The sequence below is a fragment of the Puma concolor genome, chromosome A3, assembly GCF_028749965.1.
Source record: "Puma concolor isolate L17-30 chromosome A3, mPumCon1.1.hap2, whole genome shotgun sequence".
Classification (NCBI taxonomy): Eukaryota; Metazoa; Chordata; class Mammalia; order Carnivora; family Felidae; genus Puma; species Puma concolor.
In genome coordinates, this window is record NC_141669.1 from 25,593,842 (window position 1) to 25,610,920 (window position 17,079).

Here is a 17,079-nt window from a genome sequence, read left to right on the forward strand (position 1 = left end):
GTTACAGGCAACCACAGCACTCCTAAGTGACAGTCAATGGCATGCAAAATTTTACATACATTTTCGTGAGATCAATGGATCCTCCTTCTGGAGCTCGTCAACAAGCTTCATGTTAAGAGCTCTGCAAGCCAATGGGACCCCACCAACCCCAATATTCTAGTGCTTCCTTACATCTCCTACATCTATTTTTGTGCAGTGGTGATTCCATAAGTCAATGGTTTTATGGCCTCTATTATTTGCATTCTTGTCTACTTAGAATCTGAAAATGTCAGAAGCTAGAATAGGCTTTCGAAATCATCAAATCTAGTATTTCCCCAAAATTATTTTAGCTGTGGGGTTCCTTCTTCAAATGAAATCCTATAGAAACTCAAGGGTAGAGGCAGGTTGGACCACAGTGCATCTTTGCAAGGTTTCTCATTTTATAGTTTGAAACCCACCAGTCTTATCTAGCCCCACTCATTTGTTAAGTATTAAAACAAAAACCCATTCATCCATTGGCTCATCAAAAATTTTACTGGGAATTTGTCATCTGGTGGGCTTGAGCTAGGTAGGCATCATTCCCCAGAGGCAGTCCCTGCCTTTATGGTTCTTCCAGCCTAGTGGGGGTCAAATGATCTTCCCAGGGTTGCATGGGAAAATTTCACCGAGCCCTATCCAGAACCCAGGGCCCTGATCCCCATAACAGTTCTCAGCCCTCAATGCGAACAGCTCTCATTTGCACCAGTACAGTGCTTGGGACAGATTGTATATGCACTCAAAGCAGTCTGCCATCAAGTCTATGCCAAGTACAAGTACTCCCTCACAGCGGTAGGATGATCTGCAGGTCCTCATCATTTGTCAAGGTCTTACCCATCCTCCAAAGTCCAACTTTATCTCCTCCACCAGGAAGCCTTCCTTGACTTTCCGGTCTTCACTGAGTTCCCCTCACCTTGCCTGTCTATTGACCCACTGCCTACCACCTAGGACACTGGTGCTTCTAACTGGTGCTTCTCAAATTATCACTAGCGAAGTACCTATATTCTTTTATCTTCAACTTGTCACACAAATTAATGAATATAAATTATTAGAAAAATGAAATTTAAAAAAAGATATACAAAATACAAGGCTTCCTTTAAAAATTCTTTTCAGATTCAACAGAAACACAATTATTTGGTCCATTGCTATAAAAGTTCCTGAACACTTACCCTTGGTTTTGTATTTAGCTCATCAAGCGCCGTGAGGGACCAGTTCACGAAACGGCCTTGTCCTTGGATTCCCCTGCGGGCTCTGCTCTGAGTGATTCACACACTGAAACCTCACCTGTCTAACACCCGTTTTCATGCCCCACAGGATTAACGCCAGCGGAATGCCGTTTGTCTCAAACCCTTACCTCTCTCTGAGGTTAGCCTGACTCCCTGTTGTTCTTCTATGTCACGGTTGCAGGTATGCTTCCTGGGGGAAGACCCAGCCCCGTCCCAACCGGGGTTACAGGGATCCAAACACTGTTACTGGGGCCTTGTGTTTTTCCCGCGAGTTGCTTACTGATATGGACAATCAGGCGAAGCTTCCTGCACCACATTTACACTTATAAACAAACACAGAGCCACAGAGAGGCTAAATCTTGCTGTTTTTGTCCCTTCAAGCCTGAGCGGCAATCCTTCACAGCTTGTGACATGACAAATAATAACAGGTCCCTCAGCTTCAGAAGCTGACCCAGGCTCGTGCCCTCCTTCCCAAGGGCTGGGTCACACTCAGATCTCTCCCCATGCCCGAAAACATCCCATCACATAACGAGTCCTGGTGCCTTGTGGGGCTCAGAGGATAAAGTGCCCAACACAAGATCCTCTCACCCTCCAAATTTCAGAATGAAACCACACACACAAATATCTTGCCTTTAAATAAGTATTCCTAAGGCACTTGAAGGAGAGTCTACACCCAGATGTGGGCAGTTGGCGATTCTTATATGTCCTCTGTATGTTACAAGTTGTGGGTGAAATCAGCTTGTTCTCAGATTGCCACAGCTCTCTGCAAAGGGCCAGATGCATCTTGGTTGTATTTGGAAATTAATTTTAACTATTGTAAGTAGACAGTGCTGCAGCAGGCCATTAGCATAAGACTATGCAAATGAATGTGGAAAAGCTGACCGGGGCACCTGATATGCAAGTGTGCAGCCTAGAGACACCCCCTCCCCCCATGCCTGAACGTCCTTTCCTTGCCTCCCCAGAGGGTGCTAGACTCCTCTGTCACGTTCTTCATGTCAGGGTTCACTCATACTCAGCAAATTAGTACTCAGAGCCTCCACCTTCACTTGTGAACATTGGTTGTCCTTGACTTCGCGATAGACGTTCGGGGCAAGAGGGACATTTATGATGGGGTGTCCCTCGTGCTCCTAGTCCAGATGAGGCCTTTGGGTGCTAACTGGCTGGTGAACACTGAGGGGCATGGCCAGGTGAGACACCTGAGTGTTCCATGCCTTGAGTCCCTGCCCTGATGTTCAGTGAATTCAGATGTTTACTGAGCACCTACACTGTGCCAAACACTGTACTCACGCTAGGCACATACACTTAGCCCTTAACTCACATAAGGGTAGAGACGGGGCTCTGGAAAAGAAACAAAAGAAGTAAGAACCACATTCTCATTCACAGGTGCTACGAACCTAAAGAATCCTCTTAGGGGATGACTGATTGCCAGAGAACTCTGGCATCCTGCCACAACCCACCAAGCTGTCAGAGGTAAAATTGGAAAAGAAACCTAGGCTTCTCACACCATGGTCTGTCTGCATGATAAAAAGCATCGGATTGGAAACATGATCAATCCCAGGCTCTTGGCAGCTGGAACAAAAGAACAAGACTACGTGTCGGCCCTGCCTGATTTATCTTGGGCAGGGACTATACTTCTTTTGTGTCACTGGCGAGGTACAGTGGTCACGGAGCACTAGATGTGGAATTAGAACACCCAGAACGTGGCTGGGTTTGTCCCTTCTTACCTGTGTGACCGTGGGCAGACCCCTTATCTTTTCTGAGTTGGTTTCCTTACCTGTAAAATGGAGCTCACATATACTGTGTCCCCTCTCAGAACTCAAAAGAGATAACTGTGTAAAGTAGTTTGAAAAAAACTTTAAAGCGGGAGTTGGCAAACTGTGGCCCATGGGCCAAATCTGGCCCACCACTGGTTTTTGTAAATAAAGTTTACTGAAACACAGCTACACTTACCTGTTTTTGTACAAGGTAATAGTCTGTGGCTATTTCTGCAACATACTTTACAACAGCAGAGTTGAGTAGTTGCAACAGAGATCATATATTCAACAAGCCTAAAATATTTACTGGCTGGCCCTTTGTAGAGAAGTTTGCTTAAAGCACTGTGTAATTCACATAGACTGTTATTGCACAGGGGTAGGCTCCAAGTAGGAATTCAGAGAATAAAATGTGATTAACTGGGTCCATCATGAAGAATTTATCTTAATGCAACGGAATTTTATCTCTAATTGATTCATTACTTTTTTATAGACTCTTAGTATTTACAGTTACATTTGTGTCTCAAAAAGACTTGAAGATGTGGCCTGCCATTTCTCTGTGCTAAAGTCTTGTCTCTAATTAATTTTTTTAGATGTGATGACATCAGACATTCCTGGGCAGCTTTCACGTGGTTTTGCGGGTACTGATTATGAATAGGAAAACCCACATCTCTATGAACAGATCATGACCTGTTTGTAAAAGAAAAATTATTTTGCAGTGTAGGGGAGCAAAATTTGCCACCCCAAACTGTCTCTTTGGCATGTGAACTATTTTAGGCTGATTATTTTTAAGAAACGGAGGACTCAAGAAGTGTTTCTTTTTTTGCCTCTCTCCTGACTGCCTAAGTAAGAGAGTTTAGATAGAGGACTTATTTCAGAAAAGGAGCTATTACCATAGATAACTACAGTACAGTATGAATTAGGTGTGGTAGACAGGGTAGGACCTAGAAAAGTCTGTTGGTTAAAATTCTTCTCTGTCTCCCATTGTTGCTATAGGCTCAGCAAACATTTCTTTACCAAACATTTACTCGTTTTCATCTTCCTGTGGATTGTCTCCCTTTCAAGTCCTCAACCCTACCTCCTTTTCATTAGCTTTGAATGGCATATAAGCCTCAATTGCCTGATTGCCATATTCTTTTGGACCCCTCTTACGTAATTAAATTTTATTTTCTCTTGTTAATCTGTTTCATGTCAATTTAATTCTTAGACCAGGCAAAAGAATCTGGGAGGGTAGAGGAAAGTTTTCCTCCCCAACAGCAAAATTAATGGTTTGAAAGGATCATGAAATTTTTTACTATTTAGATATGTCTAATTTGGATATAGTTTTTAACAGAAGACCTCAAGCATTCCTTTATTTATTGGATGAGACATTTGTCTTTGAGGAAACAATGAGGAATGTGCCCCAACTATGAGCTATTGAAGATAAGAATGGTATATATCTTTTTCTGGATTCAACAAAGCCAGGCAATATATCATGAATAAACAGATGTTTGATAAATGCTTGCTGACAGGCTGACTAAATGAACAAATGGATGGTTCTTCATTTGCAAAACGTAAAGAATGATAAAAGCCTACCCTCCCTGCCCCCTCCTGATGTGAAGCTTAAATGAGATATAAAATGTGAAATTTTTTTTCTGAGCCGTCAATCATTTGGCTGCTCTTCTGTTGTTCTGATCACATCCCTAAGGACTAATTTAGGTTGAGGTTTGCTTTCGGGGGCTTCATTAACAGCCCTCCCTTCTAATCCATGCTGGCTTTGGGGTTACTTTCCAGAGGAATTATGCAGATTCTAAGGCAAAGCACCCTGGGGAACAAAGTAAAATTAAGGTCAGCCTTCAAGGAGAAAGGAGTCTCCAAAGGGAACATACACCTTGGGAATAGATTGGGAGGAGGAGAGGCAGAAAGCCTCCTGCTTAGCTAGTGTTCCTGAAGGTTCCTATGGGCTGACTGTATGCCTATTTGGAGATGTTAAACTTTTTTGGAGCTCTCTACCACTCCCAACTGCCCCATCTTCCATCTGATTCCATGGGACACTGCACAGCCACAAATGTGTGGCCTCATAGAAATACAGACACCTTTGGGGAGATAGCTTTCCTTGGGCTTAGGAATATTGACTTAGCTGTGTGGAATGGTGTCACTCATTGCATATGAACCAAATATCAGGCTAGAAGGAATTTGGTGGTCACCCCATTCAGCATCTCTGTGTACACGTGAGACATCTGAGGAAGTTCAATGGGCCCTCAGCCTGTTTAGCCATATGGGGGTGAGGCCCTCATCTAGAACCCAAGTGGGGTCACTCTGTTCCCTCAAGCCTGCTTCTGGTCTTACAGCACCCACCCAGGGTCAGTCCCTGCCCATGTTTCTCCACCACCGTCCACACTTTTAATGGACCAACCCCTTTGATTTGTCTCCTTTCTGCACATTTCAAAACACATTTGAATAAGAATCAGTTCTAAAACAGATCTAAATTAGTTCCTCTTATTTTTTTCCAGAGCATTTGCATCTTAAAAGCGTCCAAGACTTAGTGCTGCATTACCTGGTCAGACAGAGGTAGTTTTTCTTCCAACTGATCCTACATTTGCTTCTGAGTGGCCATTCCACACCACTCCCCTCAGATCCACACAGTCCGTAGCCTCAAAGCAAATGGCTCACCTCTTGGTGTTTTGGCCCCCTTCTGTGTAAACAACCTGCAGCACACTCCTCTCCTCTATCTCAACTTATCTTTTTATGTGCACACAGACACAGGGTTTTTCTTGCTCTCTCTGGTTCCAATGTATCCATCCTTCAAAGTTCAGCCCAAGTTTCCCTTCCTCCCCAGAGTCCTCTCTGCCCCTCCAGCACACTTGATCTTCTCCTCACAGGTGAGTCTCCTCTCTGATGTACCAACGTATTACCTTAGAAAAGGTATTCTAAGGGTCTCTGATCTTATGCAACAGAGACCATTGTAAAAGGAGCTGCCTGGAAAGGACAGTCCTGAATCTGTCATGACCTAGCGCTTACTTGACCATTGTTCAAGTGTGTGAACAGGGTAGGAGGATGCTGAGTAAGAGCATTCCCTGCCCCCACAAAGGCTCAGTCCCAGACTTGAGGAATGATAGCCCCACATCTTCAGTTATGATTTATACTACTCTAGAATATCATGCTGTGTAGTTAGAAACTAAGACAGAACTTTGGAAAAAGTAAGTCCATCAAAAACATCTTTTAGGAAAACTATTTGTCTATAAATACTAAAGCTAAACATATACACATCCTATGATACAACAATCCCTGGATGTAACCCAATAAAAATGCTTAAATTTATGCACAAAAATACATATACAACAACATTCATAACAGCATTATTCAAACTAGGCCTGGACTGGATATGGACTACCCATATGCCCGTGAACATGGATGAATAGTATTGGGCTACATTCACACAACAGAATACCACACAGCATTGAGAATGAACAAACAAGAACTACTTGGTACAATACGGGTAGAATTCACAAACACCAGTGCTGAGTGAAAAAATCCAGGCACAACGACCCTATGATGACATTTACGTAACTTTCAAAAAAAGGCACAACCAATCTCTGTGTTAGAAATCAGTTTACTGGTTACCCTTGGGGTGGACACATTTATCACAAAGCCAATTATGCCACTAATAGATGAGTCTATTCTATTCCTTTCTATTGATTGGTCATTAGAGAGATTTACAGGGAGATTGAAAAGTGGTAGATTCAACTCATTTAAACAAGGCTTTATTGAGTGCCTCTATATGGGCCAGCATTGCCCTTGATTATAGGAGTACAGGATGAATTAGAGTTTCTGCCCACAAGGAAATCAAGATCAGTGGCCAGGCTCTCCCTCTAGTGAGGGCCTTCTTCTCTTCATTGCAAGGTGCTCACTCTGTATAATGGTCAGCACCCACCAAGTCCAAGAATCTTCATTCTAAAAGTCAAAGACACCCTCTCACCCTATCTTGTCAGGGAGATTCCCCAGATCAAAAAAGGTAGGTCCACTCCACTGGCTCAAGGATAGGATCACTGTCCTAGCCTTGAGTTCCTGAAGACTACACCTGGCATTTCTGGAACAATGTTTAACCCATATCCAGGGTGCATCCCGCCCCAAACCACAAAAAAGGATGACAAACTGAGCTGAGAGCTGACTGCCTTCCTCTAGAATCATCCAGAGCTTCAGTTAGTGACTTCTAATGTCCAGAGGCCAGCAAATGGCTCCAACCACAGTGACTTCTAGATTTCTGGTCTAAATGAGTTCTAGCACCATACAGATAACTACTCTGTGAGAGATGTAGGGAAGGAAAAAGTTCTCCTCGACACTTTTAGGGTCCTGGCTGGGTCTGAAAATGAAACTGACAAAGACAGATTAACAGGAGAAAAGCACACAGATTTATTGACTCTTTACATGAACATAGGGGCCTTTATGTGGGAACACGGGATAAAGACCCAAAGTGGCCAAAGCAGGAAGCTTTCATACCTTTTAGACAAAGAAATAATAAATCAGAATAATTGACCAGACAAAGGAGTTTGGGCTAGTGGTAGCCCAACTAAAACTAATTAGTCCTAAATCTCTTTAACTAAGACATGAACTTCCTTATCTAGGACAAGAACAAGGAAGATAAGGGTTAGATTAAGTAGGTGTGTTTGTCTATTGCCTTCTCTGGGCCTGTAAGAGCATGTCTCCAATAAAAGGAGAATTCATTTCCTGACTGTAGGCAGAAAAGGGAGAACTTTTTCTGTGTTTACTACTGGTCAATTGCCTTCAGCTCAACATAATTTTTATAACAAAGAGGCACATTTTAGGGTGGCACATTCTGGTTTCCTTCAGGAACTATCTCCCTCTCACAGAATGTGAACAGCATCACTGTTGTAGTCTTCACATCTGATTTCACAGAAGTCAAACCAGCCTCCCTATTCGCACCCAGAGAAGAGCCTACCTCCCAGAACATCAGGATCTCACAAGGCTCCAGACAGGAACCAGTCACCTCCCAACCCCTTCCAAAATCAAGGAAGCTCTGAAGCCCCCTGGAATGCTCTGAGCCCTGGGAAATGTCAGCACCTAGAAGTATGAGTCACTCCACAAATAACCACGGATAGAAATCAAAGCTGGAGGAACCTCAGAGATCCCCTAGGCGCGAAGACCCCCTTCTTTTAATGATGAGACGGAGGCCAAAGGGCTGAAGTCTATTCCTTAAGGTCACACGGATTCGCAATGGCAAAGTTGAGAACAAAATGCAGGTCTCCAGACTCCACAGCTCTTTCCGTATGCACTCTAACCTGCAAAGTTCAAGCCAGGAGAAGCAGCTACCTTTCCCTCATCTTCTGAAGCCAGAGTCTCTGGAGGTCCCTAGGGGCTCTGGGCTAAACTGGATCCACTCTTGGAGCTAAAGAAATTTACCTGCACTGAAGATCTTGCTTCTTTAAGCAAATGGACAGGCTCTAGTCTTGCTGCCCAAGACCAACCTTATATATGGGCCTTTTTAAGCACATGTGCTTAGCTGTGAGTCTGAGTTCCTGGCTCCCAGAGCCTTGGCTCCTCCCTACTGTATGTTCTCTGGAAGGGAGGGTACATCCAGGCTTTGTGAAGGTATTATACAAATCCAATTATTTTCTTAGAAAACCATACAGACAGAACTTGTTCCAGTAATGCCTTGACAAGAGAAAATTAGTCATCTTCTCACTTCCAGATAAGGGAGGGCATTTGGAGGTTTGATTAGAACATTATTTCATTACAGGAAATAATACAGTGTTTATTTTTGTGTGTGTAGTCTTCGGAGTTTGATGCAGCCCTCAGGGCTGTTTCCTGCTGAAAAGGAGCACTGTGATTCCTCTGTGCTGTTGAGAGATCTCCCTCTTCTTTCCCAACCCTACTTCCTGGGTCCCCCGTTTCCGTCCATTTTGTCTTCTTGTCTTTAGCCAGTCAGGGCGAGAAATGATCTCTATTGATGGTTTTCTTGCATTCCACGCTGGTTATTCTTCCCTCGAAACATTTCGTGGCACTCCCGTATTTGCCCTTCAATGAGGATTTCTTGGCTCTCGCAGGACCCTCATGCTCGTCTCCCAGCACAGCTCAGGCAGAGCTCAGCACAGAGAAGAAGGTGGCTCTCACTTGCCTGACTCCACACTTACACTCCTCGGGTCTCCAGGACATAGAAATGCCTAGTAAGTTCTCAATACCATCAGAGGAATTAAAGAGTCCCTCACTTCTAGAACTCCTTCCTCCTCTTCCTTCCGTGTCTCTGCAGCAGTCTTTGCTCTGACTCTAATGTTTCATACCTTGATCTTTTTGTGCAACTATCTATCACCTCACTGATTTTATTAGTACTGAAAAGGAAAATATATAACACTGGTAATAATAGATGTGATGGACTGACTGTGTCTCCCCAGAAAATTGACACCTTGAAGCCCCAACCCCTTGGTGTAGCTGTATTTGGATTAAATGAAGAAACAAATCAGGTCATAGAAACATGCAAACCAATAGAAGAAACACCAGAGATACCTCTCCCTCTCTCCCTCTCTCTCTCTCTCTCTCTCTCTGCATGTGTGCATACCATATGCAGGTACAGTGAGAAGGCAGCTGTCCATATGCCAGAAGGAAAGATCTCACCAGAAACGGACCCTGCCAGACCTTGATCTGGGACTATGAGAAAACAGAATTCTGCTTTTAAGCCACCTAGTCTATGATTTTTTGTTATGGCATTCTGAGCAGACTAAGACAATAGCCAGCGTTCCAACACTTATGGGACACTTGTGACATGCCAGGTACAATGCTAAGTACACCGCATGCAGAATCTCACTGAATCTGCACAACTTTTGAGATGGTACTATTGTCCCTATTTTACAAAAACGAAACTGAGGCACAGAGTGGTAACTTCTCCAAGAGACTCGCAGCTAGTAAACAGCAGAGAAGGAACTCAGTCGCAGGTGTATCATGGTCCACTAACTTTTCATCATATCGATCAAGAAACCATGTCTTTCTGTCACAGGTAAGTAAAACCCAAAGCTTTCCTCCTGAGTTCAGAGTTCTTTGAACCCTTGCCCCATCTGGTGTTTAAACAGCCAGCCCAGGGGCACCTGGGTGGTTCAGTCGGTTAAGCGTCCAACTTCAGCTCAGGTCATGATGTCACAGTCCATGAGTTCGAGCCCCGCGTCAAGCTCTGTGCTGACAGCTCAGAGCCTGGAGCCTGCTTCGGATTCTGTGTCTCCCTCTCTCTCTGCCCCTCCCCTGCTCATTCTCTGTCTCTCTCTGTCTCAAAAACAAATAAAAACATTAAAATTAAAAAAAATAATAATAAATACACAGCCAGTCCATCCTTACACTATTTGGTCTGAAGGTGTTGTGTGGACAGCAGGGGTAGTGGGCTTAGGACTCATCAGACAGGGGATAAAATCCTGTTTGGTTAAGAAGACTTCAATGTTCTCTTCTGAAAAATCAGAATAATGATTCAACCCTATTAATGATACATCATGTCATGCTTGTGAAAATGTTTTATAAAAACTGCAGGGATCAATGCACATGCAGAGGACTGTTGTTATTATTAGTCTCCAAGTTATGTCTCAGACATAATGTTTTCATTTTTAACTCCTCACCTTGGCATTGATCTTCCCTCACTTGTGTCATTGTTTCAGGAGCTTCCGGCTGGGGCTGTTTCTCAGCCTTGGGTACACTGCCCCATACCTAGTGCAGGGTTGGGGTCACTCTGCATCAGAGCTGTTTTTGTTAGGTTGTCACTGGGCTCGTCATAAACTGTGTGGAAGAGGGCAAGGCCCAGGGGCCATTTCCTCCTTTGACACTCCTGAGAATTTGACACACCTCTGTTCAAGGTGAAGGAAACAAATAGCATGATGGGCCTTCCTAGCACACCCAGAAATCACACAATCATGAAGCTATTGGCTATTCCTGCAAAGAAAAAACATCCAAAGACAGAAACTTTTTAAAAGGTCTACAATATGATTTGTTTTCATTTCTTTTCTGGCTCTAAGTCTGGTTCTCTAACAGATAAAAAAAAATGTTGTCTAGACTTTTTTCTTTCAGTGTCTCATTGTAGACATGTTTTTCTCTGCTTCTATTCTTAATTGTGTTCTTGGCATTATTAAACCTGTCCAAATCGATACACATCTATGGAATATATTTCTAACCATTCCTTTCCCTGCTCCTTACTTTGTTCCTGACATCATTTTCCCCTGAGTGTCTTATAATGTTACCTTTACTTATATATCTGTTTGGGTTGGTTTGTTTATTTTCCTTTTGACTTGTGATCTGGCCTATCTTTCTTGGCAGAAAGTTTGTTTGCCACTGTCATGGTCATGATAGGGAAAACTGACGGCTGGGGGAAACAACACAATTTCCACGTTTCCTTCCGAGAGGTGATGGCAAGGTTTCTGTTAGGAAAGAAGTCCTGATGGTGAATAAACCATGACTAATCTCAGGGATACAAAAATGAGTAAGACAGGTGCCTAATGCCCAGAAGATCCCAGAAGGAAGGCGGGGAACATCCTGAAGTCTGCAGCATCCCAGATGGGTGATGACTCCAGCAGATCTGCCAGTATGGCGGCTCTAATTCCTGAGAGTTTTGTCGTGTGTATAACCATGCAAAGTAGTGTCTCTATCGTGGAGGCTGCAGGGTCTGCAATCGAAGGAATTCCTAACCTTAACAATTATGTCTGTTAGCCATCCTCACCCTCGCATTCTCTGAAATAAAAGGGTTTCTCTACATCCAGAAGACAACAGGCTTTTATGGAGTTGTGTGGGCGAAAGCCTTCAACGGGAACATGGCAGGGATTTCTGTTGAAACAGGTTGTCCTCCCACAGTTTCGTGGAAGGGTTTGTGAGTGCCTTTCAAAACATAAAAGGCCAAACATCCCTTTAACTGAAAAGCATACTTCTGATAGGCTTATAGAATGAGGCAGCAGCTGTTAAAACATCAGGCACCTAGAGGGCCTTCGTGTCTGGGCCTCCCCAGTGCACGGTGCCTCCTACCTTGATCTGCCCTCTCTGGAACTGTGGTGTTTGTGTCCTAGAAAGAGCTTACCTTTGGAGCCAGAGAAACCTGGAGCTTGAACCCAACTACACCACTTACTGGTTGTATCACTGTACCCAAGTTCATCTGCCTGATGCACAGAAGAGACTATCACTGGGACCTTGAGGACACAGCAAGGAAAGGGATTATTTGAAAGGAAGCCAGAGGTGGAGACAAGAGGACAATGCCCCAAATCTACCTCCTCCAGGAAAGTCAGGCAACTTTAAAGGCAAATGGGAAAGGCCAGGGTGAAAAGTTGCAGCTGTGTTTATTGGTCTCATTAACCCTTTGGATACTGGTTTCAGGCAGATAGCTAGCCTTGAGACACTAACTTACCTCTGAGGGTCTCACTCAAATTCTCTGCAAGGTAGTAACCATACGTACTTGGTAAGATGAGCGGAAGAATTCAACATTCATTTTGTAATGAATACAAAGTATTTAGTTCAGTGGCTAGTACATAATAAGCACTCAACAAATTTTACTGAAATAATGATTATGACTATTCCATATGATTGGATTCAGTGCTTCCAGATGGGCCTTTGAGAAGCCCTCAACCCCCAAGACTGAGGGTGCTGCCTACAGGACATCCAGGGCATGCCTAGGCTGCAGATATGATAGTTCATGATTACCCAGCATGAAGATAGATGGTAATTGAAATCTGCAAGCAAGTAATAGCTCAGGAGTAGGTTGATTGTTTGGGGCTCACTCTATATCCACAGAGTTTGCCCTTCATGTGATAGCCCTTCCAAAAAACTTTAAATTTTTTAGTGCTTTAAATTCCTCACAACACAATGGAGGGACTGGCTCCCTCACTGTTGAACGTGCCACATCAAGCTCTATCTTGGGTGTACTGCTTCAGTTCCAGGCCCTAGACTTCATCAAAACCGTGGCACGTCCCCTGCTCTGCCTCATTTTAGGTACTAATCTTCGGTTTCTCCCTTGACGCTTCGAACTGGCCTCGAGAAAATGACATGAGTCATCTGTGTGAGCACACCTAGCATATGTATCAGGCTATTGGTGAGCACTGACAGTCATCGTTCCCTATGTTTGTCTTCATGCAGCTAGAACGTCCTGGTTATTTTTGGCAACCACATCTAAGTTTTGACTCACGCTGAGTTCTCCATAAGTTAAATCTCATGTCTCTTCAACATGTGAATTCTGGCCCGTCCTGTAAAGGAAGACCCTTTGAGGAGATCCTGGGACAATGCTTCAGTGTCCTGGTCACTATCGCTAGATAACTCCCCAAGCTCCTCCTGGGATCTCATTTCTGTTAATGCATCACCAGCTACCCAGGCTTCCAAAAAATAACACTTGGAGTACATACGTATACATGTAACTAGGTGTGTAGGATTCTATAGGCACACAAATACGTGTGCCTGTTAAATTTGAGAGGATTTAACTACTAGGATGCTACGTCCTAGATGTTCTGTTGTAGTAGAATATTTTTTATCTGACCAAAAAGAAAAGAGTGCTGTTAGAGATCACAACTCTCAAGCCAGGGGAGCAAAGAAAGAAAAATCTAGACAGGCATCTAGAAACCAGGAACAAAACAAGAATGTTCCTTTTTAAATTTTCAACATGGTTCTGAAAATTCTGGCCAAAACATGAAATATAATTTTAAACCAAAATAGTGTTAATAAAGAAGAAAAACACTAGCTGGATGATCTTCATATAACTAGAAAGCCTAAAAATAAACTAGAAATTATTATATTAATGAGTATTAACTGAGATAACTATACTTAAGACAAATATTCGAAGAGTAACAACATCCCCGTATACAACAATAAGCAGTTAGCAGTTATCGTAATAGAAATACCTTATCCAGAGTGACAATAAAAATAGAAAATAGCAGAATAATCTTAAAGGAAATATTTTGACCCATTTGATGTAGACTACAAAAAGTGTATAAAGATGTAGAAAACATTTGAATAAATAGGAAGTCATACCATCTTGGATGGAAAAAGTCAATATTAAGAAGACGTTTATCCTCTTAAAATTAATCTATGGCTTTAATGAGATTTTGATTGTAAAAATCCAAGGATTCCATTTGGCAGAGAGGTGAAGAAACAGAGAAGTTCATTGGCAAAACTTCTTTAAAATTGTTGTTGGTGAATAAACACATGACGGACTAATGTCCTTATTGTAAATAAGGAGTTCTTTTCAAAACAATGAGAAAAATGTTACATGTTTTTAGAAAAAGGGAGGAAAAACAAAAATAAACAATCATGGAGGAAATATAAATGGTTACTAAACACACAAAAAATTTCCAAACTTTTTGTAATGATGCATATACTAATTTTTAAAAATGAGGTATCATTGCCCACTTCCCAAACTGGTGAATATTTTTAACTAATAATATACAGTGCTAAAGGGGTAAAAAAAAAAAAAAACCCTAGGAACTCTGATATCATTGTGATAGGGATATAAATTAATGTACCTCTTTTGGAAAACAATTTGGTGGTAAGTACCAAAAGCACTGATAATGTTCTGAATAATTCCATTTTTTAAAGTGTATTTATTTATTTTAGAGAGACAGAGCAATCAGGGGAGGGGCAGAGAGAGAGGGAGAGAGAGAGAATCCCAAGCAGGCCCTGCACTGCCATCATGGAACTTGACCCAAGGCTCGAACTCACCATGAGCTGTGAGACTATGACCTGAGCCGCAATCAAGAGTTGGTCACTCAACCGACTAAGCGCCTCCCAATAATTCCATTTATAAATATGTATTAAGTAAAAAAAAAACATGGGTGAAGATATAGACACAAAAATACTCCTTTTTCATTGATGATCATTAAAACAGAATAGATAACTTTGAAATAGAGCTTTTATTGTTGTTGACGATAATTCTGCAAATGACTTATATGTCCATCATGGAATATGGCTAATTCAATTAATGAAATTTCCATGTAGTTGAATATTAGCATCCATTCCAATTTAATGATTTGAATAATTTTCCAGGATATGTGAAATACTCAAGGTATGATGTTGACTGGGGAAAACAGCACAGCTACTTTTCCCAATTACTTTTCAGTTAGAAGAAACAAAACATGGAGAAAGAAAGAGAGAAGGAGGAGGAAGACAGTGAGGACAAGAGGAAAGAGAATATCTAAGAAATTTCAAACCCACATAAGTAAGGGAGGGTGGATATTCATACAAGATATAAAAATGTATCATAATATCATAGTGATTTCAATGGCATGTTACTAAAAACAGACAAATTTCTGTAAAAACAGGTAATTCTGAAACAGGCTTTATGTTTTTCAATCATTTGTACTAATTTATCTTTTTTTTTTAGGTTTACTTACTTATTTTGAAAGAGAGCGAGCGAGCAAGGTAGGGACAGAGAGGGGTGTGGGGAAAGAGAGAATCCCTAAGCAGGCTCCACACTTGTCAGCGCAGAGCCTGACGTGGGGCTAGATCCCATGAACCCAGAGATCATGACCTGAGCCTAAATCAAGAATGGGACGCTTAACTAACTGAGCCACCCAGGTGCCCCTGTACCAATTTATTTTTAAGAAGACTTGCCATGTAAGAGAGAATGGAAAATTATTTAGCAAAGAACTGCTAAAGCATCTAGAACCATCCCATCACTTTATGCAACAACAACAAAAATAATGATGAATTTAAAAGTTACCTATAAAAATGTCAAACTACAGAACAATTTTGAGAAAAAAAATTGTCAGATTTCTGAGCAAAGGAATTCTAAGTTTAGTGCAGTAATAGAAGGAATCATAAATAATAAAATCAATAGTATCAATCATAAAACAATGGTAAACTTCAGTAAGTTAAAAAATATATAATCAAAACTAGAAAGCAAGGGGCACCTGGGTGGCTCAGTCGGTTCAGCATCCGACTTCAACTCAGGTCACGATCTCATGGTTCATGAGTTCAAGCCCCACATTGGGCTCTGTGCTGACAGCGCAGAGCCTGGAGCCTGCTTCAGATTCTGTGGTCTCTCTCTCTCTCTGCCCCTCCCCCATTCATGCTCTGTCTCTCTCCTTCTCTCTCAAAAGTAAACAAACATTAAAAAAAAAAATTTAATAGAAAAAAATTAGCAAAATGCAAACTAAATAAAATTAAAACACGTACAATTTTAAATAGTGAAAAAAACAAGACTTAGCTGCTGAGTAGCCAACTTTTAAAGACGTGAGCAGGCTATAACTTCCACTGTTGTCTGCTTTTTAAATGCGTGTTTTAAAATAATGACCGCTTATAACTTCTGCCTTTATCAGACTCCCTCTGCCCCTGCATCTTTTGTGATGGTGATGGCTCTACGGTCTTGTAATCACTGGCCAGCTGCAGGCAACTCATATTTCTAGTCTCTGCTCATCAAGAGCCACTGCCATCGTGAGTCAAGTTTGGGGGCCAGCGCTACCCCTGAGCTAGGGATTTTTTTTCCTTTTTAAGTAATCTCTACACCCATCATGGGGCTCAAACTCACAACCTAGGATCAAACCTTGCGTGGTCTACCTATGGAGCCAGCCATGAGCGCCTGAGCTAGGTTTTAAGAGATGCAGGCCCAACCCTCCTCCTCCAAGAGCTTCTTCTAGCTCCCCCTAGTGGAAAGACAGACAAGACTTACTACCTGGGAAAGATGCTCCTGACTCAGGCTGGTACCAGTCTCCTTCAGCTCTGGATTCTTGTGTTTTTGGTGTTTCACTGCTTTGTCACTTTCTCACCCCAGGGAGGTTGTCTAGCAGAATGGTGCGGCCCAATGCTGCTAGTAGGGAAAGATCGATGTATCTGAGTGTGGACCAAGAACTTGCTTCCGTGTTTGCTTTGATCAAGGAGTTGGGAGCCACCCATGTTCCTCACTTCCAAGGAGCCCTGGGATGAACTCATCTTCCCCCAACATTCTCCCTGCACCACCCACCTACCTGCTCATTCTCCTTCTATCTACTGCCTCAAGGGTTAAATTAGTTTTTAGAATTCCAGCAATTTGGGTAAGCTGCCTCACACATTTTGTGGACTGAGGGAAAAGTAGATAGGATGATAGCGAGGTCCATACAAGATGCTCGGGTGGGCAAAGCTTTCAAGTTCTCTGTGCCTGAGTGTCCCTCTCTGGG